Here is a 24754-nt window from a genome sequence, read left to right as displayed (position 1 = left end):
AGGGGCGCCGGAACGCGGATCCCCCGCTCGGGGCCGGAGGCGCGTCGGGCTCCGGGACGTCACGGCGCTGGAATCCAAGGAATGCCGGACGCAGGAGCTCCCTGTGCAGGCCCGGAGAAGCCGCGCGCCTGAGTGGGGCGGCTCTGGAGCTGTTTGCAAAGGTGGAGCCGGGGCTGGTGTGCCGCTCCGTGGAAGAGACGTGGGAGTGGGGACAGCGGGGCAACTGTGGTCAGTCGGGGCTGAGGAGGAAAAGAGGAGCACAGCCTGGTGTCCCTAGACAGCCGGCCCGAAAGCGAGGACAGCCGGCCTTATTTGGGGGCCCCCCGTGCAGAACGTTCCCATGCAGCCACAGCGCGGGGGACAGCCCAGGAGAAAGTAAGGTGGCCTCGCTGAGCACTCTGCGGAACGCCGGGACTCCCGGCAGTGACCTGAGCCCCAGCCGCCTCCCCTCTCCCCACCCCCAGCGGCCAGGCCGCCTGCGCAGCGAGCTGGGGTATGTCGTTTGCCCGGTTGCTCCGTGCCACCGGCTCGCCCCGCCCGGGCTGCCGGGGTAGGCGCTGGGAGGGAACTTCCTTGGCACTTTCGGAGGTGGAATTAATGAGGCACAGCTGGCAGGATGGAAAAGCACCGAGCTCAGTTGGGCGAGGGGACTTGGGCTCAGGCCCTGCCCAGCTCGGGACCGAGTGGGTAACTGAAGCATAGAATTCCAGCCCTCCACCCCGCCCCCCGCCCCATCCCTGGTTTCTGTCGCTGTGAAATTAAAGAGCTTGCCTACATTTCTGTGGTCCTTTGCGTTGCCGCAAACATGCCTTGACCAGGACTCAAGCCCAGTCTTTTCAACCATGCAGCGACCTTAAACTCTTGGTCAAAGATGTCTCAAATAACTCCAGCGTCAGGAACTCTTACAAAAACTCGGGCCCCTTGGGGAAGAGTGCCAGAAAGCAAAAGGCAAAGCCCTCCTGAATCCCTCGCGTGCAAATCTGGCCCGACTGACTTCTCTTCGTATCTACCTCCCCATCTGCAGAATCTGGAGAATTAGAAATAGGCCGTGGAGACAACGCAGAAGGGATGGAAGGGCCCTGAAGTCAGTCGCTCCAGCTTTCAAGGAAATGGCTGGGCCGCCTATCTGTTTCTGAGGGACACAGCAGGGACTCCTTGCTGGGTGGCAGGGAATGTGGGTCCTTGTTTCCCCCACCTCCCAGATCAGCAGCTGGAGGCAGGAGGCGATCACCACTCTCACCGAGGGTCACACACAGGAGCCTGCTCTTAACCTCTGAAGTTTGACCAAACAGCACTGGGATTAAAGATGAAGACCAAGCCCCAGGCTTCTGCTCTTTGCTGGGAGCTGGGAGCCCCTGGGCATCTCCCTGGTGGAAAGGAAGAGGCCAGTGTGTACTGTTTTAAAGTCCCTGAGCTACTAAGCACCCAGCACCTGAGCCCACTACAGTCTAGGAGAAGGACCAAGGATTTGCACTTGGACCCAAGACTTGATTCTGCTCCTGATGGCCAGGTGACCCTAAGCAGACCACTACCCTTGAGACTTGAGTTTGTTTTGTAAGTGGAAGGTGACATAGGGGACAGAGCCCAGTGGGACTTGTCCATCCGGAGACTTTTTCCAGGTCTCACTGAGCATGAGCAACTGCTCTTCCAGACAGCACCCAGGCGAGTGCTGAGCCTCCACCTCTGTCAGCATGGAGACTACAGCCCATTTTGTGAGCTCCAGTGAACCCCAGGAATCCAGGGACTGTTCCTACGGGTACAGTGATGATAAAGCTGGGCTTTAGCACTCAACTTGATGAGTCCATTTTTAAAATTTAAGTACGTTTACTCCTAAAATTAAAAAATGCGTTATTAATTTGACTTTTTTTTTTAAACCGCGTTTTTAAAACCGTGCACACTTGTAATCCCAGTACTCAGGAGGCTGAGGCAGGAGAATTGTTCCAAGTTTGAGACCAGCCTAGGCTACAAAGTGAGCTCAAAGCCAGCCTGAACTGCATAGCAAGATGGTCTCAAAAAGACAAAAAAAATTTTTTTTAGAGTGCAGCATTTCTTTTTTCTTTAGAAGAAATCACAAAAAGGGAATACAAACAAGATAGGGGGAGGTACTAGGGATTTGAACCAGGGCCTTCACACTAAGCTATACCCAGCCCTTTTTATTTTTGTTACTATTTATTTGGAGAGAGGGTCTCTCTAAACTGAAAAATTGCCCAGGCTGGACTTGAAATTAGAATCTTCCTGCTTCAGCCTCAAGAGTGCTGGAATTATCAGTATATCACCGTACCTGGCTTCAACAAAATATTTTTAAACAGAATTTGAGGTTGGATATCTTAGTGGTACAGTGCTTACTTAGCATGTGTGAGGCCCTAGGTTCAAGCTGCAGCACCACAACTCGAAATGTTTAAAAATAAAAATTCTCTAGATAGATAGACGTAGGGAGATATACTAGTCATAAGCTTCTTTCAGAAAAGAAAAAAGCAACCCATGTCCTAAGTCTGCAACACACTCAAGTCTTAGTATGCATCAGAGTGACCATGAGTTGGTTACTGGGTTAGGCTCTGCTTTGGAGTTTTCCTGGGGTGTTTTTATTTTATTTCATTTTATTTTAGTTAGTTAGTTAGTTAATTTTTGTTTGTTTGTTTGTTTGTTTGAGATAGGATCTCCCTGTGAAGTCCAAGCTGGTCTTGAACTCATTATGTACACCACCCTAGTCTTGATCTCAGTGATCCTCCCACCTCAGCCTCCTGAACGCTGGAATTATAGAAATATTCTGCCACCCCAGATCAGGATAGGTGCTGAACCTATGTCTACATGTTTACTTTGAAGCTGTGCAACTTTAGAAACTTGAAGATATCACATTTCCCAAAGCCATATTTCTTTTTGTTGCAAGCCCTGTTCAAACTATAAATACAGGATGCAAGCAGAGTCCTCCCATGGGTCCTCCCACCTCCAGTGTGTTCTCCTCAGCACAGTATTCATGTTACGGCTTTAAAGACACTGCAGTCACTGAAAGCGGATTGGGTTACTGCATCAAAGCAAAACCGAAAGTCAGAAGATTTGTTAGAAAACCCCATGGGCTTTCCAGGGTCCTCTGCAAATGTTAAAGCCACACAGACGCAGATGCATACCCAGGAAGGGAGAGCGTGTGTTCAGGAAAACCCATCATGCCCCCATCCCGGGTTCCTGTGACCTCTTCCTGGGTCAAATGACCTGGGGTATGACTATCTTTGTGTGTGTGTTTCTAGATACTGAGACGTAGTTGACAAAAAGCACAAATTTCAAGCACATGTACAGCTTGAATATATAAATATATAGATGCTGGCGTACCTGCCTGTGGCCACACCCAGGTCATGATATAGAAAATGTCTATCACTCTCAACCCTCCTCCTGTAACAGAAAATTCCCCCCCGGCCAGTATACTTCAGTTTCTTAGTTGCCCAGGTAATGGTTCCTGTTGCACTGCAGGTTGCTCCTGTCTCTTAGAAACAGCTGGTCACTGTGATGCACACTGGACAAACCAATCCCCAATGGACAAGCCATTCTGCCTCTGTACCTCCTACTCGCTCATCTCATATAAGCCCCAGACCACCAGAGGTCGGGGCCTGAAATTCTGGGAATGATCCTGATCAGTGTGCATGGATGTAAATAAATCTGCCTCCAGATCCTGGGTGTCACTGCAGTGTTTCTGCTTGCCTTTGCATCTGGCACCTTGGCCGAGAAGACCGACCATACTGACCTCTTTTTGTCACCAGTCATGGCCCCCAAGAATGGAGCAAGGGCCTCTCTAGACCCCATCCTCTCTAGATGCCGTCAAGATTTCTCGAGTCCCTTGGAGGTCTGGAGGAGGACTCCTGCCTCCCTGCTTGAGTGGCTCACATCAGACCGCAAAGGGACGAGGACATTGTCTGTCTGTCTGTCTGTCTGCCTACCTGCCTGCCTGATTCTGGTAAAACCCCAAGGGGAACATCAGTCTGTCTGTCAGACCTACTCAGCTCAAGCAGAAAGGGAGTCTTTTCAACTAGCGTTACTGCGGACCACCCTCAAGGGAAGGGGGCTGGAATGTCTAACCTCTGAGTGCCTGCTGAATGAACATGGGAGTGGAACCGACAGCGTAAACAGTAGGCTGCTCCATCTGTGCACCAAAACAGAGACGCAGTGGTCGCAGTGGCTGATTGGGCCCTCACCTGTGGTTTTGTGGTGATCAGCATAGGGCATAATGGCAGCCTCACACCCTCCTTAGCTAAGTCACACCTAAGTCCCCACAAGGGGTACAGCTATGTGGGCATCTGAATGGTCTCTCTGAGGGGCACCCACCCTTTGCTTGTTGCACTATCATTGAAGGGTATGGAACACACGTAAGAAGTCAGAGATAGGAATTAATTAGTCAAAACCCACAGTCCCTGACTACAGGCAAAAAGGGCTTTAGTGGAGTAAAAATAAAATGAAACCATGTTCTGCATCTCAAAAAAAAAAAAAAAAGAAAAGAAAAGAAAAGAAAAAGAAAGAGAAAAAAAGAAAAAAGAGGCCCATTCTTCCTGAGAATTCCACCTCGGCACCCCCATCAGCCACTGCAGTTGCTCCAAATTCATTTATTTCCAGCTAAGTGAACTGGTTCCAGCCAGCCATTGTCTGTATTTGGCCACCGAGGCCCTCCCCCCGAACCTCCTACTTCATGGCTACACCTAACCTGGTCAGATGGCCTCATCTAATGCACACCCAAGAGGACTGTCAACAATTCCTTCTAAGTTCCACATTTTGACTGAGGAAAATTGGGTGGTCAGCCTTGACAAATGAGTTATGTCCTGCTGGCCTGAATAGATAGGACAGACTGAGCTCTATCCAATTGGGCCCCCAAGAGCCCATGATCATTGCAAAAGTTGGGGGCAGACTTGTGACTTTCCTGGTAAACAATTAAACAGAACTCTCTGCCTTCAAAAGTTCCCTCTGTCAAAAAGTTACCATCACCCAGGCAGCTAGAACTCTTGCCTCTTGCCCTTTCTGCCAAGCACAAACTTACAGCCTGTGAGAACATCTCCTTTGCACCAAACTAGTCAGCCTCCCTCTCATTTAACACTGCCATTCAACTCTGACTGTTCCCCAAGAGGAAAAGGCTGTCTGCATCAGCCTGAGACAGATAATCACAATCCTGAAGTTCTGGAAACTCTCCCCAGAGGTATAGATTAAAGATTTGCCTCAGGGCCTGACCATCAACCATGCCACTGCACCACGACCCCTGTTGCTATCAGATGTCATAAAATACAGAAACAGACATCCAAGCACACATCATCTTGATAGACTGTTAGTCACCTTGGGCAAGATCACTTGCCATGAGGGGTTAAGAACTCTCCCACTATTTTCAGGGAGGCTCTAACAACAGATACGTCCAAGCCACGAGCACCTTTTCTCTGATGTTTCCCTGTCCCTTACAGCTCCGTCAGAGTCCACTCAGCAAACAGTATAAACTGTCAAACTGCTAAAATACACCTCTCCTACCTGTAAAGACTGTTCAAGATCTCTGAGCTGCCAATGCTGCTACAATTGCCCTCCGTATACACTGCCTCCGTCTTCTACCACCCACAGCCTGCTGGTACACCTGTCTGAACCTAAAAATGCATTCTTCTGCCTTCAGTTGGCTTCTGTCAGCCAGTCCCTCTTTCCCTTTAAATGGAAAGACCTTAATTCTGGACTCGAAAGCCAACTGATCTAAACTCAGCCTCCCAGAGGTTCAAAAATTTGTTTCTTCTTTGAAGAAACACTTCTGATTAATGACACTCAAGCTGCCTTCTGGAAAGACACAAAAGCTCTGCCACAATATCTTGCAGAAACTGGTTACAAGAAAGAAACACCACAAATTTCTTGGAGCTGCTGGCTCCTATAGAGTCTGGATCCTTGAGTTCACAAAAACAATGGTGCTTATTCAGTCTGTCAACCCCTAGGAGTGCCCAGTGGCCTACGTGTGCAAATACTTGGATCCACTCGCTAAGGGCTGCCTCCCTCTTTGCATCCATGCTCTAATAGCCACTGTCCTTCTGATCAAGAAAGCTGACAAGCTCACCTTTGGCTGAGACCTAACTTTGCAGGTGCCACATGCTGCGCTGGACCTCATCCAGTACCAAGGACTTATGCAAAAATCCCCACCTGACTCCTGTGGCATTAAAACCACTCAATCCTGCCATATACCTGCCCTCAGAGCTGGGCCCAACAGACCATGACTGCCTGGGACCGTCTGATAAGCTGTTCTTGAGCCAGTCAGACTTAAAAATAAACCCCCTGACAGAGGCTGAGTATACCCTGTTTACAGATGGAAGTCACTCTGTTAGGAATGAAGTAGAACAGGTTAGATATACTGCGGTCACCTTGGACAAAACTATTTTGGCCAAAACGCTCCTGCAGGGATCATCTATGCAGCAAACTGCTTTCTGCAGCTGTTTGGAAACCTGCCAACAATGCAAAATAATCCAGTCCAGAGGCCTAAGCCCACTTCAGGGGGCCAATTGACTAAAATATCAATCCCAGCCACCAGACCTGCCCTCACCGTATGTTCTACAAGCTCAAGCCATTGTGCCAGCACCAGTACCCCTGCAGCCAGCTCAGACTTCAGCATCTGTGTCACTGGCCCCAACCTCCCATTCCCTACCAGTAGTGAAAAGACAGTAAAGCTTTGTAGAACCCTGCTATAAAAAATCATCCCTAGATATTGCCTACTCTTGATTGTTGGAACAACAATGGGTCTGCATTTGTAGCAGAGGTAATTCCAAAACTAGATTAAATAAAACCTAATACAGCATACAGACCACAAAGCTCTAGAAAAGTTTTAAGAAAAAATCAGCTTGTAACCAGTTAAAAGAGGGGCTATATCTGTTGACATCAACACACATACATATTAACTACCTCTACAAGTTTCAGAAATCCAGCCTTAGATCCACTGAAACATTTGCCTAGACCAGACAGCTCATTCTGAAGAGATGATGCACTCAAAGCCCTGCTCTGATCACTTTGGACACTCACTAGTCGATGCATGTCTGAAACCCGAGGGCAAAGTTAACAGGATTACTCCCCTTGATCTTTGTGTCTTTTCAGGCTGCTTGCCTCAGTCCTTTCTTCACCACCCCCTGCTAGGCCTTAAACTGTGTGGACAGTTGCCCCCAAAACATAGAACAATCAATCAAACACTTGACCAAGATTTGATGAGCATCTGAGGCACATTGGACCCTCGCCTAAATCAGACTAACTCCCTCAGTACCTTGCGAGAGTATTGTTACTGCTTCTAGTTGGGCCTTGTCTCAAACATCACATGTAATGTGCCCAGCAAAGATTTGCAAGGGAGACTAAAAGACAGGGGAAATGCAACAGAGAATGCCTCCCACCTCAGTCAGTATACATCAGTTTCTTAGTTGCCCAGGTAATAGTTCCTGTTCCAGTTGCTTCTGTCCCTTAGAAAGTGCTGGTCACTGTGATGCACATAGTATAAACCAATCCCCAATTAACAAGCCATTCTACCTCTGTACTTCCCACTTGCTTATCTCATATAAGCTCTAGACCACCAGGGATCAGGGCCTGATATTCTGGGTATGATCTTGACCAGTTTGCATAGACATAAATAAATCTGCCTTTAAATCCTGGGTGTTGTTTCAGTGTTTCTACTTATCATTGCACTCCCTTAGCCTCCCAGAGTGCTAGGCAGCTTAGCAAGACCTTTTCTCAAAAGTTTTTTTAAAACTGGGAGGGTACTGTGGTATAACTCAGCATGAAGGCCCTGGGTTCAATTTCCAAGGAAATGGAAATCCTTTGTGTGACCTTATAGTCATATCACCACCCTGGACCAGCTTCTACCACCATAGGTCTGCCTTGCTAGTTCTGAGAATTTATGGCAATGGAATCATAGTGATTATATTATATATATGATTATATGTATGAAGCTCTGGCTTCTTTGCTTGTTATAATGTTTCTAAGATGTAGTCATAGTACTGGACATGTCAGGAGTTTATTCTCTTTCACTACAGAGTAGATGCCATTGTGTGACCATGGCATGGATTCTTATCCTCCTCTTACTGCTATATTTGTTGCATATATATATCTTGCTATGTAGCTCAGGCTCATCTTGACCTCATGGCAATCTGCTTGCCTCAGCCTCCTGAGTCCTGCAACACAGGCATGCATCCCCATGCCCAGCCATTCAGAGCTTCTTATCAACACAAACAAGCCAGGAAATTCAGTGGAATGTGAATTCTTGGTATCCAGCATTTGCTTTAAGCTGTGTGATCATGCAGGCTGTGTGCAAGACACAGCCACGCACACGTCCCAACAAAACCCCAGGCACTGACAGCCCAAAGGGAGGTGTGTGGCCTGGGGTTCTGCAGTGTGGTGGTCATGAGCTCACCCTGCCACTGGCTTTTGGTGTCTGTGTAGGAGCACGGTTTCCCACACGGCAGACCGAGCCCTCCTCCCACCTGGTTGCACTCTGAGCCATTTCAGCGTGGGGACCAGAAGCAGCCACCCAATGTAGTCACACTGTCCTCAGCTATTGGTAAACTGGAATCGTTGGGTTTCTGTGGCGATATCGCTCAGGGGAAACTGCACAGCTTTATTGGCTGTGCTGCCCGTCTGTTGAAGGCTGTGTACACAACGTCCCCCTTCCATCTCCCTGAAGTTTCCAATCACACTTCCAGGTGCCCCCGCCCCGGCCACCTCTCCACCCCCTTTCTTTCCCTCCATCCCTCCCTTGGGCGAAGGAATGGCTATGCCCCAAGTCGCTCCAGAAAGGCCCACTGAGTCCCTCCCACTCCAGGCCACACCCTTCTGGAAAGAAGGCCAGGTGTTGGGTTCTGTATTTTCAAGCTGCTGAGGGAGCCGGAGCTGCCACCTGGGTCCCTACGTGCCAGTTCCTTTGCCAACTGCAGTCGGCCATGTGGCTGATGCCCAGTTAGAGTCACTAGGTCATACTGCTGGTCGATTTTTCCAATGAAAACGGACACTGCTCAGCCCATTGTTTACTTTTTAAAATTCCATACCACAGCATTATACATGAATCAGTATCCCCTAGAATGGGTAATTCATGCATTATCAGTACTTTTGGCAAGATTTATAAGATCAGCTGGGCAAGGTGGTACACACCTGAAATCCCAGCACTCGGGAGGCTGAGGCAGGAGGGTCACTGTGAATTTGAGGCCAGCTTGGGTTACAAAGTGAGTTCAAGGCCAGTTTAAACTATATAGTGAGACCCTGTCTCAAAAGGACTAAATAAATAAATAAATGAGATCAAACCTAGGCACAGTGAAGTATTCTATCTTTTTAATTTCACTGTATTTGATATCATTTTCTGTTAACTTCACCTTAGATCTCAAGCACCCTTTGTTTTTTATCTTTTTTTATTTTGGTTTTTGGTTTTTGATTTTTTGAGATAGGAGCTCACTATGTAGTTTAGTTCAGGCTGGCCTAGCCTTGTCTCCACCTTTTCTGGATGAGGTAGGACTACCTCGTGTCTGTCCCTATACACCACCTTGGCACCTGTACATATCCTGCCAGGCACCTGGACCTGGATAGCACATTGTCTGTGTGGAATTCACCCACCCACCAACACGCCTCTACCTAACTCAGATCCAGACAGGGAAGGCTGCACTGTCCCTGCCTCTCTTCTTAGGGAGCTTCTTCATGCTGATTTAAATAGTTTTCAGCCCTGGAATGGAAAGGAGCCATTTTTAAAAATTCTGTGTGTTGTCAGAACTCAAAGCTGCACTCTATGGGTGGACGTGATGCCGCTAGTGGATAAAACAAATGGTTTTAGTAAGAGTTCACTTGCTTTACAAAGGAACACATCTGATTTGACTGTTTTACTACAGAAAGGAAGAGCTTGAAAAACGTTGTGGATCTGAGTTACAGGAGGGACCCTGCTCTTTCTCTGGCTTCCCATGCCAGCTTCTACTTTTTTTTTTTTCTGGTACTGAGGATTAACTCAGAACCTTCCCACTGAACTACATCCCCAGCACCTTTTTTATATTTTTATTTTCAGACAGGTTCTCACTAAATCACTAAGCTACTCAGGCTGGGCTCAGCCTTGTGATCCACCCGCCTCAGCCTCCCAAAGTGCTAGGATTGCAGGGTGCACAGTCTCACATGGCTGCCACCTTCCACTTTTGGCCGAACTCAGGCCAACAGCTACGCGACCCTGGCAAAGACCCTCTCGGCCCCGAGTTTCCTCATCTGTGAATAGGAAATGCAGAGGTATACACTGTTTCTGGTGAAAAAGCAATGAGGCCTACATGTGAACAGCTATGGGGCTGGGTACCTGGTCCCCACTGCAATCCAGGTTCACCACCTGCCACTACCAGTGACCGAATTCTGCCCTTGCACACAGGGTGCTGCTCTTCAGTGGGGACTGAGCCTGAAACCCAGATGCCTGAGACAGAAGAGCTGGCTTCCTGGGAGGGAACGGGGGAGCTCCTCTGTGCTCCAGGATGAGGCGGGCTGGTGTGCACACTTCGTCTGACATGATCGTGTTGCTCTCAAATGCCTATGCCGAAGCACTTAGTCCTGGATGGGACCACATTTAGAAAGAGGTTCTGCGGGGAGATAAGGAGGGTGAACTGAACGCAGGACAATCCCACAGGGCTATAGTCCTTACAAGACCAAGGACCTCAAGAGGAGGACTGCACATGGACACGAGAAGGAGACATCACATTGACCTTGGACGTCCGACCTCCAGAAGGTGAGAAGATTAATTTCTTCATTGAAGCCACATAGGCTGTGGTATTTTGTTATCGCAGCCTGATCAGAATAATATATCGAGATTGTTTTCTGAATGTTCGTTTTCGACAGAGAAATGAGCTGAGATACCCTTGTACCTATAGAAAGAGAGATCAAAAAATAAAGTGAATGTTCAGTTTTTTAAAATTTATTACCAGGAAAGACATCACCATGAATTCTTCTCAAAATATTGCCTCCCACTTCACAAACACTTAGCCCATTGTTCTGCTGCTTTCTGTAGCAGTTCTGAAATCCTCTTTCTTGAGGGTCTTTAGTTGTGCTGTTGCAGCTGCCTCAATGTCCTGAATCAATTCAAAATATTTATATTTCCATGGGCATTTTGACATTGTCTTTATTTGACAGAAGGTGCCATATCAGAAACAATTCGTGACATAGAGTTGTCACCATGGAGGATGAAATCCTTTGTCCGTTTCTCAGGCTGTTTTCTACACACACTGTTTCTGTCAAATGAAAACATGATGCTGTATGCTCATCCACTTATTCACCAGACCTGGCACCATGCAGCTTCCGCCTCTTCCCCAAAGGCAAAATGACCATGAAAGGGAAACATTCTGAATGGAGTTAAGACATCAAGGTAGCCGTGATGGCACAAGGAAAGACACTCATGAAAGAGCACTCCAGAACTGCTTCAGAAATGCCAAGAACAATGGGTGAGTGTGTTTGAAGTGAAGAGGAGCATCTGAGGGGGATTCATGACCATGGGTCTTTACTGTGACACATGTAAAAAAAAATTAAACATGCACCATCTTGTTTGATGGCACTGCATACATGCACCAGGACATGAAGTAACTAAATAAATCATAGAACCAAGAGCACTCCCAGCCTCTCTGCTCCCAAAGCTCCTGGCCTTTCCCACCCACAGTGTTGTTGCAGTGTTCCGAGCACCTCAATGTGTCCGGAATAGCGTTAGGTGGTGGCAGAAAGGATGTAATAGGAGCAGGAGCAGTAGAAACGTGAGCAGGACGTGTGTGTGTTCCAAACTCTGTGCTGCTGCGGTTGCCCGGGGATGGCTGCTTGGCTGATGCAGAATGGGCTCACGGAAGGAGACACATCCAGAGTGCATGTCTCCAGGGCTTTCCACTCTTTCTTTTCCCGGGTTTTTCAGAATGCTCCCAGGACAATGGGGAAAGGAAGCTACTGCTGTAAGAGCAAATAACAAACCCTTCCAAGGATCCGAATACCGCACTACTATTCCTTCCGTGGCCTCCACCATTGCTGAGTGAACACAGCAAGTGTGGTCCGCAGTCCTAGTTGCCCTGGTGAGAAGTCAGCTCTGGAACTGAGCAGTCCTATCTGCCCTTGACATCAGTCTCAAAAGGTCAGAAGTACACTCATTTCCAAAAATAGTTATGACCCACTTGTCCGTAACCGAGCTTGCCTGCTCCTCCTGCTACCCGGGCCACCCCTCAGAAGGGCTCCAGTGCCAGAGTTTGGTGTGGCTGGCTCGGGAGCCATCGTCCCTGCCCGGAGTGGCGTGCAGCAGGTACGAGATGGCGTGACCGTCACGAAGCTGCTCTGGATACCTATTGTGTGGCAGGACAGTGCAGACAGGTTCTAGGTGGCTGAGAATAACTAGGACAGAGGAGCTCTGTGGGGACCCCAGACATCGGGGTTCACAGGAGATAAAGTGGGTGATGGTGAGAAACTCGGGTCCACAGCATCCTGCTCACCATTATATATGTTTTTCAATCTTTCTGTAAAAGGTCATCTGTTCACCCGCTCATAACACAGTGTTCAGAGTAAAGATGCCCATGTGGCCGTGGCAGTCTCACCAGTGCTATCTCTGGTAATATTTATAGCTGCACCAACCTCTGAAACTGTCTAACGCAGAGGAAAAGCCCTAGAAAGCTGGATTCTAGTCTTGTGGGCCACTGACTTCTTTAAAAAGCCCCAAGAGGTATTCATTCATTCGTCTTGTTTTGTTTTGTTTCTCTTATATCTTTAACTCTGGCTTTTTTTGTTGTTGTTTTTCTTTTGAGTCTCACTATACAGTCCAGGCTGGTCTTGAACACACTGAGCCCTAGGCTGGCCTCAGACTTGTGGCAATCCTCCTGCCTCAGCCCCCTCAGTGCTGGAATTATAGGGATTCACCACCACACCCAGCTGGACTGGTTTTTTAAAATATGAGTTAAACACTTCGATGAAATTGGAGAATGAAACCAGGTATATGGAGGGAAAGATTGGATATCCTTCAAGACCAATTGCACTTTCAGAGATGACCAGAAAGTGGAACAGGGACAGAGACGTGTTTGTTTGCAGCGTGGGCAGCTGCAGCTCCTCTGAGGTATGGGACATGAGAGGAATCTTTGCTGTGATTAGCAACCAGAAACAGCCCTTGGTCAGTGAGGAGAGCTGGGGCGTGTTTGGGATGCCATTCTGTAGCACGCAGACATCCCTGCCTGAGGCGTGAGACACGGTCACCATGGGTAGGGCCAGGCTGTAAGAGAAGCCACAGCCCTCAATCTGAACCTCCCCAAGGCAGGGCTGCTTCCTGGCCGCCTCCCCTAGAATGAGGGGGTGACTCAGTGTGACTGGTACTTCAGACATGCCTAAGTAATGCCACAGACCCCACCAAGGGCAATTGGAGGACTGGTTTGGAATGACTGCTTCAGATTGAAAGCTACTTCCTGTGGCCAACAGGGAAAAAACTCAGTGCTTTTTTCTGGTCTGTTTTGTTTTGTTTGAGACATCTTATTGTGTAGTCCAGGCCAACCTTGAACTTGCCCTGTAACCCAGGCTGGCCTAGAACTCACAATGATCTTCCTGCCTCAGCCTCCCAAATGCTGGGATTACCAGCATGTACCACCATGCCCATGCACCACCATGCCTGGCTGGAAACTCAGTTTGGGGGTACCTTCTGCCATCTCTGGGAGGCTGAGGTGTCCCCTGACATCACTGATCTTAGAGGCAAAAGGGTTACTAAGGTGAGAAGGTGCCCGAGGACTTCAGTCACAGGTAGGCACTTAGTGTGGTGTGGGAAGACAACATTTCAAGTGGCAAAAGGGAAAGTGAGTTTCTTGTGGCAGGCAAAGGCCCTGGTGATCTGGCTGGTGGGTGCCCTTCCCTGGCCCTGTGCCGCACCTCGGTCAGCCAAGTCCATTCTCTCTCCTGTCTCGGGATCTCTGCACATCCCGGTCCTTCTGCCACAAAGCCCATTTCTCCAGAGGTTCCTGCTTGCCCTCTCCACCAGCCCCTCCCCCACCCCTCAGCGCCAGCGTCCCCCACCCCTCTGTTCTTGCGTATGGATCCTGCACCCTCCTCAAAGGACCTGTTTCTGTTCATTTATTGTCCTTTCCCCTTCCCGCAGCCCCCTCGCAGAAGGGAATTTGTCTGTTTTGAGCCTCAAGAGTCTCAACAAATATTTATTGGAAGTTTGAATGAATACAGTTTATTTTTACATGAGCCCAATGAGGCAGCATTATTTGATTTTCTAACAGCCCCATGAGGGGGCCGTTCTCCTCCCCCATTTGTGGACAGAGAAACTGAGGCTTGGAGTTGAAGTCTCCAGTCTGATCTTGCCGCTACATTGAGGTTGAGGGTTTCAGCGCTTTGTGTTTGTGTTTCTCTAGGACCTCCCTTAGGTACTCGACGATGTTCAGGCTTATTTCTACTGCAACACAGTCTTCTGTTTGTAACTTTTCCCCTTTATGGCCGTTTAATCATGAATACTATTACTGATTTTGATTTTGACACCTCATTAAATTTGTACATAACTTTTTTCAAATGCACAAATGCCCACACACATCCCACGGTCAGCGATCAGGACTTGAAGCCAGGGGTCTTGAGTCTTTAGCAGGTGGCTTTTGTACAGGGTACGAAAACACCCGGTCAGTGCAATCCATTCGGGCTCTGTACCCACCTGTTTCACTTGCAATTATTGCTTTAAAATAGCTGCTTTGTTAATCCCAGTAGACTTGTCCAGGAAGGAGAAGGAAAAAGAAGCTCAGCAAGCATAAACATATAAATAGAAACCAAGTCATGGCTGTGTGGACCTTATTTAAAAACAGAGAGAAAAACTTGGTGTGCAGGGATCTTAGCTCTCTTCCAGTGAGCATTAGGAAAATAGACTTATAGAGCCCTTTGCCCACCCAGAACCTCCCACTCCCATCCATCGCCATCCGTCCAGCACTTCCATATGTTCCTATGTTCGCTAACGTCAACACAAGCGTTTTGTGAAATTTCTTCCAATTAAGGAGAGCATATTTCTGTCCACTTTTTCTACAAATCCCTTATGAACGCTTCTATGATTATATCTGTGCTGAATGTTATCAGTTGTGGACTATATACAGGTGAATACTAACTAGTGCTACTTCTTTTTTATGTATATAAGTGAAAGTTAGCATGAATCCAAAAATATTTAGTAAGCCCCTACTCTTTACTAAGTGCTAATGCTACATAGCTAAGTAAGACATTTTTGGGGTTAATGTTTAAAACATCTCCCATATTTAGGTTGAAATAGGTCTTTGTCATCATCTTTTGAAAACTTGCTTTGTCTAATACATTTGGAACAAATATCTCCTTTTTTTTGGTACTGGGAACTGAACTCAGGACCTTGCACTTGCCAGGCAGGCACTTGTGCCACTGAGCTATATCCCTGGCCCCCTGCTATTTTGATAAAGACATAAGATGTGTTTTTAAAATAACAGTGTAGGGAACATTTTCAGTGGCTCGTTTTCTTGGAAGAATATTATTATCACACTTTTTTATGCCTTAAAAAATTGTTCAACTTAAATGTGGTTGACATAAAACTTCAACACATATAAGATCATTAAGTCATGGGAAGAGGAGTAAGATTTAAGAAAATGATCCTCAGTGGGAGCATAAACACCATTTTAACTAACATAGCATTTTGCTACATGAATAATAAAAGAAGAATATAAAAGATCTTAACTATAGAATTCCTAAAATATGAATATGAGATTCACCCTGAAGAAGAAAATAAAGCTTAAGTAAATGCCCAGACATTTTAATAGATGTTCCAAGAGGTGAATTGATTCTGTGTATGTTGGAAGGGTGGTACTGGGGACTGCATCCAGGGTCTTTGCACAGAGCTGTAACCCCCACCCTTTTTTATTTTCTATTTTGAGAGATAGGCTTACACGAAATCACTAAAGTTGCCCAGGCTGGGCTAGACTTGCAAGCTTCCAAGCTCAGGCTTCCAGAATGATAGGATTATAGGCCTGTGACACCACACCCAGCATTTGTGTGCTTTACATATGACTGAATTCAGGCCTTTATTGATCTGCAGCCAGCAAATCCACTGGTATGACTTTTAGTCTAGAAAAATAAATTGAGAAACTCTCTATACTAGTGGAAATTAGTCATTTCTTAAACAAATTCTGTTACCAAGAGAATAAACACTAAAGTATGATGGCACGAAACTACCAGCTCCCTCAACACTGTGCAGAATGAGAGTTCATAAATACTGGCAGGGTAGGGATCCATGACCCGCAGAAAGGACCCCAGCCCAGCGGTCGGTCGCCAGGGGCCCCACTGTTCGACAGGTGGTGAGCTCACCACGGCACCTCGGCAAGAGTGTAAGAGGAGAAAGTGACACTTTCATTTGTACTAAAATTGGGATTTCATCAGTGTAGTTTAATGGTGCCTCACTTTGGAGAAAACCTAATGTAAAAATTCCAAACTTATGAAATAAATATGTTTGGTGGTGGTTTCTCATTTAGAGTAAATCATGAGAACTATAAATACAGGCTATTTTATATTATGTGCACCAGTATTGATTATAAGTATGAATTCAGTATTTATATAAACGTTCACACTCCTACAATTTAGGGTCCCAATTTGAGGCCAGACGCATGACTTTATTCCACGTTGTAACAACGGGTGGCGCAACTCCACAATTCACTTATAGTCCCTTATTTTCCAACCGTTCGGTAATGGAATTGGCCTAAAGTTTCCTAACTCTAAAACTGTACGAATCTCTGACTTCTCTAAGATAAACTGTCCGTGGCCTCAGGGGCATGAGAAGTTCATGGTTCTGTCCTTGCCTGTATGTCCCTTTTGGACAGCCGTGGCTTTGGCAGTGCTGTGGACTTCCTTGGTTCTAGAACACTATGCCTGGGCTTTTAAAGATATGCCAAAGAAAAATGACCTTTCCATCTCCAAATGTCAATGCAAAGTTCTCCCTAAGTACGAAGGTCTTTTACAGCTAAAAAACAGTAATAGTCACCTTTTCTAAAATCCCTGAAAAAGCAAATTAACACATAAAATTTCCCAATTTTCTGTATTTTTCCCATGCAGTTTCTTAAATTTCTAGTACCTGTTACCACAGGCTTAGTCAAGAAGAGGATAGCAGTATAAATAACTAGAAAATTAGCAAATGTGGAAAAATATAGAAGACCATTGACTTTAGTTCACTGGTTTGTTTTTTAATGCTACAAATCTAGGGCTGCAATTTTCTATCCCTGTATGTGCTGCTATTGCCTAATAACTCAGCATCTGTGCGTCAAACACTTCCAGGCTCCAGTCTTGGCCCTGGACACTGATTACTATATGCATCGTGAATAGAAGTTAAGAGTCCAATGTGGACACCAATGTAGAATAAATTATACAGCAAATGTATACAAATTGTGCTAAATGCAAGGAAGAGGGGAAACAATATTCAGAAAGAGAGTAAAACTCCTAACCCAGAACTTGGGACACTTGAATCTTCCTAACAATTCATCTTTGAGATTCCTCTTTTTTTTTTTTTGTTTTTTCCCAGCACCGGGAACTGAACTCACGATCTCGTGCTTGCCAGGCAGGCGCTGTGCCACTGAGCTAAATCCCCAGCCCCCCAAAGCTATTGAAGGTTTTTTTTTTTGGTTTTTGGTTTTTTTTTTCCCGGTACTGGGGATCGAATTCACGACCTTGCACTTGCCAGGCAGGCACTGTGCTTCTGAGCTAAATCCCCAGCCCCAATTCATCTGTTATTAAGGTGTTTCCTGCAGTCTGAGCTGATGTGTGGTCCCTCGGCTGGGGTGGAAAGAGCAGAACATCCTGTTTCCTGTCCTGAGTCCCTCTTCTGCTCATCTCTTTCTCTTCTCTTCTTTTCTCTTCTCTTCTCTTCTTTCCTCCCCTTCCCCTTCCCCTTCCCTCCCCTCCCCTTCCCTTCCCTCCCCATCCCTCCCCTCTCCTCTCCCTTCCTCTCCCCTCTTCTCTTCTTTTCTCTAGTTTCCATCTTGCTCAGGTACCAACCTCTTTCCTTCCTCCTCCTTCAAGAAAACAAACAAAAGCCGACACTCCCGTGCCTCCAGTGATGATCACCAATACCCAGGAGGTCCACCGTCACCTAGATTACCCGTGACAGAGGCCTCTCTGTCAGAAATGCGCTGTGAATGGCAAAGGGGAAAACATTAGGTAAATAAGCAGATGCGCCGGACAGCAGGGCTCACAGGCTCGGGCCATGACTGCCAAACCCTGTTTCATTTTCTTATCCTGGTTTTGCTGGGCTTCTTGGCAGTGATTCGTGTGGCAAGCACTGCCCCCTTCGTGACTCAGCCCTGCTTGGCACACTCTCCCCTTTTGTTGGGTTTCTTCTCCCCATCTCTTTAGCTACTTCTCCGCCTTATCTCCAAATCTTGGATTCACCCAGGGTTCAGTCCTGGACACTCTGTCTTCACTCCTTGATTAATCACGTCTATTCATTCGGCTTCAGCTACAACCTGCAGACAGTGACTCCCAGATGTGCAACTCCCTCGAAGCCCTCCCGTCTGACTGCCAAGATCAAAACCAAACTATTAGAGTTATTTAGTGTTGTTCTTCTTTGTCTACCCTAGTGCGTTAAATAACCCCACCACTCAATTGTTCAAGCCAGAAATCCAGGCGCAACCTAGGTGCCTTGTTTTCTGTTTTGTTTTGTTTTGTTTTCCTCCGGTACCGCGAACCGAACTTGCGACCTTACGCTTGCCAGGCAGGCACTTTGCCACTGAGCTAAATCCCCAGCCCCAACCTAGATGCCTTGGACCCCACCTTCCTTGTTCCTGCACAGAATCCCGACTCTCTCCGCATCTTCCTATCTCCTCTGCCAACACACTGAGCCAAACGCCATCACTTTCCACCTGGACCACTGTAGGAACTTTCTCAGTGTTCATGTCTCTCCTTGCGTGGGCCCCTCCAGTCTCTTCTCCATGATGCAGTCAGTTTTCCCTCCAAGTGAATAAGCTTCATGGTCTTCCTGCCATCATTTGAAAAATAAGTCCAAGCGTTTAACTGTGAGTCCTATATGACTCAACCTCTGCAAACCTCTCCAACCTCATACTGGGCCATCTGCTCTTGGCTCACTGTACCCAAGACATTCTGATTTCTTTCCCTCCTCCTCCTCATTTTCCTTCTCCTCCTCCTCCTTTCTCTCTCTTTTCTTTCTTTCTTTCTTTTTCTTTTTTTTTTTTTTTTGGTGTTGGGATGGAACCCAGGACTTCACCCATGCTAGGCAAGTGCTCTACCACTGAGCTGCATCCCCAGCCTTTACCTTCTTACCTATCTCCACCTCTTTTCTGTCTCAGTGTCCTTGGGTAGGTTTTCCCCTCCGCAATGGACACGGCAAACTTCTACTTTTCGCATAGCTTGCTCCTTACTCATAGGAGGTTCAGTTTAAATGTCCTTTCCTCAGTCCTTCCTGAGCACACAGTGTCAGAGCTCTCCAGAGGAGAACTAGTCCAGAGGGCTAGACAGACAGACAGACAGACCGCTGAGCAGAGGGGTAGATAGCTAGGCACACAGGCAGGCAGAAGGGTGCACTGTGCAGCTGGCAAGAATGAAATGTGTGGGCAGGTGGGCAGGAGGGCAGGTTGGAAATTCTGGGGCAGGAGCTAAAGGGCCATGGTGTAGAATTTCTTCTCTCTCAGGAAGTCTCAGTTTTGCTCTTAAGTCTTTTCAACTGATTGGACAAAGCCCAAGCACATTATCCAGCATAATCTCCTTTACCTCAAGTCAACCGCTGGTAGATATCAGCCTCATCCACAAAATACCTCCACAGCAGCACTAGATGAGCAAGCCGGGAGTGGTGGCGCACTCCTGTAATCCCGGCACTCGGGAGGCTGAGGCAGGAGGATCGTTGCGAGTTCGAGACAAGCCTGGGCTACAAAGTGAGCTCAAGGCCAGCCTGAACTGCAGAGTGAGACCCTGTCTCAAAAAAAGACAAATAAATAAATAAAATAAGATAAAATAAAATAAACACACAAAAAGAACACCAGATGAGCTAGTGTTTGCTTGAGTGAGTGGCTCCTATAGCCTGGCCAAGGTGGTGAGTAAAACTAACCGATCATGCCCTACCAGGGACACTGGGCTCTTTCAATCTTTATTTCTATGCGGTTGGCATGTACATCGCATTTTCTCATGCCAGTACCCTGATAAGAGCCTGGAGTATTTTCCTTATGGCTATTCACAGGCCTGCACCGAGACACTCTTTGTATGTAATAGAGTTTCTGACTCAGGGATTGTTTCCACAAATACCCCCTCTCATGTATTTTTCCAGTCCAAGATTTTGTCTATATTACTTAGGAATTTAAGCTGCAAGCCCTGTCAAAATGTAAACCCCACAAGTAGTAGGGCCCGTTGCTCTGTTGTTGGAAATCCTGAGCAAGTCTTTGGAGTAGGGGTGATAAAAGGCATGGTCCTCTCAGGTTTGAGCAGGGTTCTCTCTGACTTATAGAAAAATACTTTCTGCTCCTTTCCCTCCGCTTCTGGTAGTTTATGTCTGTGCTTTAATTCCCTCCTCTCTCCTTACCGTGGCTTCCTATGACTCTGAACAGTCTCTTTGTACTCAAGGATAACTAGTCCAGAATTTTAAATAAATGTCTGTGATGTTCCCCAAATTAGCATCCAGATATGTTCCTTAGTATTTATGAATCTTGAAATTTTCCTTAGAAGAAAATAACTTTTCTATAATGCCCTAAAAGTGACACACTCTCCTTTTGTATAATTTTAAGCAGAGTAGATCCAGATGTGGTTACACAAGCCCAGCTACTCCAGAGGAAAATATGATTTGGAAGAGACAGAACTCCAATTGCTTTCCAATGCAGACAGTACTTACTAGACAGGTACTAAGGAAAACAAAGCAAAATATTCCCTTTACCTACCAATGCAAAGGAGATTGGAAATGGAGAAGTTTACTAATGGCATCGGGTGACTCTTACAGCTTCCATCAATATGCTAAGGTTCCCAAACTTGGCAAAAATCTCGGGTTGGGACAAATTAGAACAGACCAGCAGTCAATGGGATTTTCACTGATATCAAACGTGACAGCTGTGTGCAATCTCTGTGCAATTGGCGGTGGAGGGAGGCGCGTTGGACTGGGCTCCACGCGACCACCTGTACTGCCCCCTTCTGTGATGATGGTCTTCCACCCAAGGGACTGAGCAGCTCGGGGGTCTGGGAGGTAGAGTGGGGACAGGATATTATCTTCAGTTTGCTCTTCCTTGTTTTTCCTCAGAAGTGCCACTAGAAAGGAGCAGAGGTTGGGATTAATGGGGTGGAAATGAGATTCTGAAGTATCAGTGCATTTCAATTATGTCCGCTCACCCATGCATTCAATTTCCTTTAGGTAGAGAAGAGGTCCAGGCTCATGGGAAAGAATTATGTCTGTCTCCTGGAAGCCGAGTCCCTGAATCCACCTCTGTTCCTTTAAAGGAGATGTTAAAACTTAGCGAGCTTTAAGGAGAAAAATATTTCTATTTTGTTGTTGTTATCGCTGCTTACAAAAAGCCTTGAAGACATTTTTCTTACTAGAGAAAGGGTTTTATCCACTGTCTTTGGAGCACTTTTCTGAAAAGTCCTTCCGTATTGCTTCTCTGAAGTTGTTCCCCAAAGTAGAGGAAAGCAAGTAATATAATATGCCCTTCATGTACTGCTTCCTTGGTTCATTCTGTCCTTGCCAGAGAAATAACTTCCATTCTTTGAATTGCTATTACATTCTAGCAGCAGGGAGCTTCTGCAAAAACCAAATATGGGCTTGCACTGATGTGTGGTGGATCCAGAAGTTGGAATAACACACTGTCCGGATACACCGGCAGCAGAACTCAGTGAAGTTCTACTTCTGCGGGCTCAGTGAGCAATGATAAAAGTCAGGCAGAGGGATCACGGGGTTATTCTTTTCTTAAGGAAAAAATGTACAGCCGGGAAAGAAGAGAGAAGGTGCCTGTCTTGTAGATCAGTCAGCTCGAGGGTCTACTGTCAATGGGGAAGACTGTAGGACCCGCTGGCTTTGGAAAGGAAAGCGCTGTGTGAGCTGGAGTCTTTCACAGGCTCCGGCTTTGTGGGGGCTGGGCGGGTTCTTGGAAGGAAGTGAGGGTGGGGTGAAAGAAGCTGTGGGGAGAGGACCACAGGCAGAGTTTGGAAGGGGGCACAGGGCAGGAATAAGCATGTTGAGTTTGGGGGTACAGAGGGGGCTCTTTGCTCTCCCCAAGAAAGGGCTGTCTCTGAGGACACGGGCCTGAACCTCCTCAGGAGGACCAGGGCCAGGCCTCTGTGTGACAGGGTTGCGGCCCACTGTGCTGGTTCTGCCTGGCAGAACACCTTCCCCAAGAACTTTTGAACTGCCTAGGGAAGGAGTCCCCGGTTCAGCCAAGTTAAAATTCAACTCCCCCAGTCCTCCATCCTCCTGTCTCTGCCACTGCCCTGTAAAAGTCTATCTTTTGCTGCAAGACCTGTAGTCAACACTGCTGGAAAGTTGGGGTGGGAGAGAAAAGGCTGTTTCCCCAAGCAGTTAACACGAGTATGCTACTTGAATAATGAGTGCCCTATATTCTCTTAATTTTGTTTTCTACTTAAAATTCAAAGCAGGCTCATAGATACTTCATACAGAAGAAGTTCTGGAATATTCTCTCTCTCTCTCTCTTTCTCCCCATGTACACACACACACGCCTCTCAGAGTGAAAACCTTCCACTCTCCCTCACGTTTCCATTAGTTTCTGCCCCGGATGTGAATTCAAAATGGCCCTAGCTGCTGAAGACAGCAGAGAAAATCCTGCCACTTGACTTCCAACTCCTACTACACACGTGGCTGTGAGTAAGAGCTGATTAGGAAAGCGCAGAAGTCTCACAGCCTTGGGAAAAACATCCAGTTCCTTTGGTGGGAGGGGACCTTTGTGGGCCTGAGAACCCTGTGGTCTACTCTTTCTCCTTGTCCTTCTCCTTCTTTTTCTCTTCATTCAAGAAACCCAGCAAGCAGATCCAAGGGAATGTTTTGAGTAGTCCAAGTGTTCCTCTGTTCTCCTGAGTCCCTCTCTTGGGCTCTGCACAGGTGCATGAATCTTTCTTAGATATGATCTTTCCCCCAATGCCTACCTCAACCTACATTCTGCCCGCTCTGTTATCTTCAAGTAAAAACCAAAGCTCTGAGAGGAACTTTTTGTTTCTAAATAACACCTGGTCTGGCGCCCAAAACCTTAAGGGCCTAAAGCCATGGCAGATCCTCCAACTCTAAGAATCAAGCCATTCATCGCCCGGCCTTTGGGTCTGGCAGCCAGAGAAGAACAGGGCACTGCCTGTGAGCAGCAGGAGAGTGGAATGCAGTAGGCCAAGCCGTTACTTGCTGCGGATTTCAGCTTGGTGCAGGAAGCTAGGAACAGTGTGATCTCCTCTCAACAGCGGTCTGGTCAATAAATACCTGTCTAGAACCTAAAGTCTTTGAACCATTCTAGCATGTACCTTTTACACAATGTTTTAACACCGTTATTAGCTCTAAAAGTAAATTTAATATGGTACGAGGGTACAAATTGCCTAGATTGCCTGGCTGATTAGGTTGCTTGCTATTTAAGACAGAGAGGATCAAATATCTTCCCGAAAAATCCTTAGTAGGCATTTTAATGCTCCGTGTAGACCTCAGCCAGCTACCGGGCAACATTTCTCATGGGTCAAACTGGATTTAGAGTTCTCCGGTTGGGGTAGGTCTGGGGCAGGTGAGAGGGAAAAGGGTTTGTAGTTAACACATCTGTGCGTTTAGGCCCTATGCTTGCTGGCAATCCAATTTAATAGCTCATTTTCAAATCCTTTCTTGGAAAAGGAATTCGGATTACATAATCACGAAAAACAAACCTGTTGCCGCCCGGCATGAGCCAACACGTTACAGTACTTGGTGGCCTAAGGTTATTGAGCTGACTCCCAGCTTCACGTACTGGGGAGAAGACTGAGAACATGAAAATCTTCCAGTTTTGTTTGAGTTGTGCCAGTCCGTCATCGTGGCGATAGATACTTCACCTCTCTGGAGTGAGCTCACCGTACCTGAGGGCTCTGGGGAGGTTACCCGGTGCCCGGTGGTGTTCGTTTACTGCTAATTAGGGCCGGTGAGCATTAGCAACCCAGCAGCCTATTGGAGCAGTTCTTTAGATTAGGTCTCTTGACTGGAGATCACTGGACTACTCCTAGTCCCAACCTCCACCCCCACCCCCACCTCCACCCCATAATCCCATCCACTGGGATTGCTTGCAGCCTCTGGTGCTGCCTTGCAGAGCAAGTGAAGCAATGGGCGCTCTCGGGGGCAACTGACCACAAACACAGGTTACCCGTCCACCCAGCTGAAGGCTTCTGAGGTTCTGTGATTCCTGTGTTTTTCTTTTGTTGTTGCAGTGCTGGGGATGCAGCTTAGGCCCCTGCTAGGCTACCACCGAGCCTCCCCTCCAAGGTGCCAGTTTCTACATTTTTTTCTCAGATAAGCTTGGAGATGAGGGACTCTGACTAAATCTTAATCTGCGCTGTCTGCTCTAAGAACCCTACGGAGACTCTGTCCTTGGACGCCTGCCTCTGCTTCCCAAAGGAAAGTCATCAGCACCTACCATGGGGCTGAAGAGATGGCCAGATATTGAGAGAGGAAATTTTCTCACCTCAGACAGGTCACCAAGTACACAGATTTTTCTGCCTCAAGCACCGCGTTGACCTAAATTTCTATTTTCAACACAGAAGCAAGAAAAAGAAAATGATCTGAGTCATCAAATTAGGCAACAGCCAACTCAGTATATAACTTTCCTATGATTCATATACCTTGTAAACGTACTACGGG

The sequence above is a fragment of the Chinchilla lanigera genome, unplaced genomic scaffold, assembly GCF_000276665.1.
Source record: "Chinchilla lanigera isolate Chin_1 unplaced genomic scaffold, ChiLan1.0 scaffold00005, whole genome shotgun sequence".
Taxonomy (NCBI): Eukaryota; Metazoa; Chordata; class Mammalia; order Rodentia; family Chinchillidae; genus Chinchilla; species Chinchilla lanigera.
Note: the sequence above shows the minus strand (reverse complement) of the source record.